Genomic DNA, 2,911 nt, shown 5'->3' with positions numbered 1-2,911 from the left:
AGGTGCACAGCTGGAGCTGCAGGTGACAGCCAGGGACCCGGTGGACAAATAGGACTGCAGGTGAAATTGACCGAGTACACATATGCAGCTTCAGGTGACATGGGCGGACTGAGTGCACAGAGGAGCCTGGGGACATCAGCATCAGGGACTGGGGGGACACAGTTGCTTTGTCAGAAGACAGTGACAGTGCCTGAATAGGAACACTGGGCCCAGAGAGCTCAACCAGTGCAGGTGCCTCCTGGCAACGGGGCCAGGCCTGGAGCTGTGCGGAACTCAGGACAGCCTGATCTATGAGGCACAGGCCCATCCCAAAAGGAAACAGCACCACTAGCTAAGAAAGAACTTTATTATTTCTAATAAATGGCGCTGGGGGTGGGGACCAGAGAGGGCACAGGGCCATCCCCTGCCAATGCATTGATGCCCAACCTCCTTGGGAGTAAACTGGGGAAGCCCCATGTCCCCCGGAGCCTGTCGCCTTGGCCTGCAGCCCTGGACGCCTCTCACGGAGTCGCAGGTCTTCCTCCCTGGCTTGGGGGTCGCACAGCCACCACAGCTCCATTACTACAGGCAGAGCCCGGGGCCAGGTATGAGACTGCCCGCAGCTCTCTGTCTCCACCAGCCTGGACTCCTGGGGAAGGGGACAAAGGGGGGAATCCTGGTGCTGGCTTGAAAGGGTGGCGCTCTCTAGGCAGGCGGTCCCCTGGTCCTCTGTGCTGTGGCCGTGCCTGGGGGGGACATCGAGGTCCACGGGGGCAGAGGAGACGCCGTCCCTGTCCCGCAGCCGTGCCCTCGGGGTACCAGTGCCCTCGAGTGTGGCCGGCCTCGAAGCCAAGGGGCCCAGCAGGCGCACCCCATGTTCGCCACCCTCTGACACTTGGGGCCCAAGCACTCACTCTCCCACCCCCGTTTGGTCCCCTGTCCTTATCCAGGTCCCTGTGCTGGGTCTGTAGTGCCTTGTCTTTCTGTCTCCGTCTCCTCCTTTCTCTGGGTCCCTGATTTCTTCTCTTCCTATCTGTCCCCGTCCCCAGTCCCCTTCCCCGTCCCTACCCCCCAGCATGGGGCAGTTGAAACCTTGGAGCAGGTTCTGAAAGCCTTCCTGGGTGTTCGCATCCAGGAGGGGAGCGGCCTTGGCGGTGGGAACCGGGGTAGCAGGGAGCAGCAGCAGCAGCAGCAACAGCGGGGGCCACATGGCCTATGGGTCCGGCGGCTGGGGGGAACCAGGCGAGCGTCAGAGGCCCCGCCCCCCTCTCTGCCCTTTCCTCTCTGCCCTCCCACTTCTGCGTGCCAGGTTCGCACGTCTAACTCCCTTCACCTGCCCCCACGGCCGGCCTGTGTCTCCTTAGCAGCCTTGAGTCAGCCCACAAATCGGCCACCGGTCTCCGACTCCCCAGGGACTGTTAGATCCGGACAGTTCTGCCCAGGAGCTGCCCTCGATCTCGTACGCCTCCGCGAGCCCGAGCCACGCCCCTGCGTCCTGGCCACTCCCCTCGAGTCCGAGCCACGCCCACCCACTGTAAACGCCTCACCCTTGCCCTAGGCAATTGCCACGCCCCTAGAATATAGTCACACCCATTATCAGCCACGCCCCCAGAGTCGCAGCAGAGTCTCCACTCACCAGCCACGCCCCCAATGCAGAAGACCACGCCCTTGAGCACGGCCCTGGAGTCCCACGCGGGCCTGGCACTCTTCCGTGATCCCCAGTCCAGCCCCAATGCAGCAGCCCAGGCCCCCAAGTTGAGCCTCATCCAGCCTCATCCAGCATCCAGGCCAGCCTCCGCCACCCTCAGCATGGAACACAGTCGTTTCGGGTCCCTCACTCTCGTTCATTCTCCATTCTTCTTGAACATATGGGGAAAATTCATAATAGCTGTTTGAACATCCTGATCACTAATTCCATCATCTCATTTGTGTCATTTCTGGGTCTTTGTGATTTTTCTACTCATTACGGATTCTGTTTTTCTGCTTCTTTGCCTCTTTGCCTGACTGTTTTTGTTTTGTTTTGAGACAGGTCTCACTGTTGCCCAAGCTGGAGTGCAGTGGCACGATCATAGCTCACTGTAGCCTCAAATTCCTGGGCTCCAGCGATCCTCCCATCTCAGCCTCCTGAGTAGCTGGAACCACAGGTGCCCGCAGCCATGCCCAGGTAATTTTTAAATGATTTTTTGTAGAGATGGAGTCTCATTATATTGCCCAGGCTGGTCTTTTAACTCCTGGCCTCAAGCGATCTTCCTGCCTCAGTCTCCCAAACATTACCAATATATTCTTATTTCTTTGAGAATCTTCATTTAGCATAGGTGATTCAGTTTGTCCTTTGATAACTGAGTTCCTCAGATGTCTGGTTATTTTTGCCAGAACTCATTTTCTCCAGGGAGGGGCTGCAATCTTGACTGGAGAGAAAAACCAATCACATTGCTACTTCCTGGTATGGGAGGTTATGGGGTTTCTCCCATTTCTGCTTCTTAGAAGGGGTTTATAGATGATGTTGGCTGGGCACAGTGGCTCACATTTGTAATCCCAGCACTTTGGGAGGCCAAGGAGGTGTATCACCTGAGGTCAGGAGTTCAAGACCAGCCTGGCCAACATGGTGAAACCCCATCTCTACTAAAAATACAAAAATTAGCCTTGCTGGTGGTGCACGCCTGTAATTCCATCTACTCAGGAGGCAGAGACATGAGAATTGCCTGAACCTGGGAGGCAGAGTTTCAGTGAGCTGAGATCACGCCATTGCACTCCAGCCTGGGTAACACAGCAAGATCCTCTCTCAAAAAAAAAGGGAAAGGCCGGGCGCGGTGGCTCAAGCCTGTAATCCCAGCACTGTGGGAGGCCGAGGCGGGTGGATCACGAGGTCAAGAGATCGAGACCATCTGGTCAACATGGTGAAACCCCGTCTCTACTAAAAATACAAAAAATT

General features: G+C 56.8%; 1 long non-coding RNA gene across 2 annotated transcripts; it reads right to left on the bottom strand.

Annotated features, from left to right (window-relative positions):
* Positions 1-328: 328 nt before the first annotated feature.
* Positions 329-1,460, bottom strand: LOC116545663. Of its 2 annotated transcripts, XR_004266397.1 has the most exons (3): positions 1,313-1,460; positions 1,072-1,207; positions 329-628 (listed from the first exon to the last, which is right to left on the bottom strand). It is a non-coding gene; the product is annotated as an uncharacterized LOC116545663 (long non-coding RNA). The 2 variants fall into 2 exon arrangements; XR_004266396.1 differs by having other exon boundaries at positions 1,072-1,460.
* Between the last annotated feature and the right edge of the window lie 1,451 nt (positions 1,461-2,911).

The sequence above is a fragment of the Sapajus apella genome, unplaced genomic scaffold (genome assembly GCF_009761245.1).
Source record: "Sapajus apella isolate SASKATOON/1434 unplaced genomic scaffold, GSC_monkey_1.0 scaffold321, whole genome shotgun sequence".
NCBI lineage: Eukaryota > Metazoa > Chordata > Mammalia > Primates > Cebidae > Sapajus > Sapajus apella.
The sequence above is the reverse complement of the archived record's forward strand: the minus strand, read 5'-3'. Positions and strand labels throughout refer to the sequence as shown.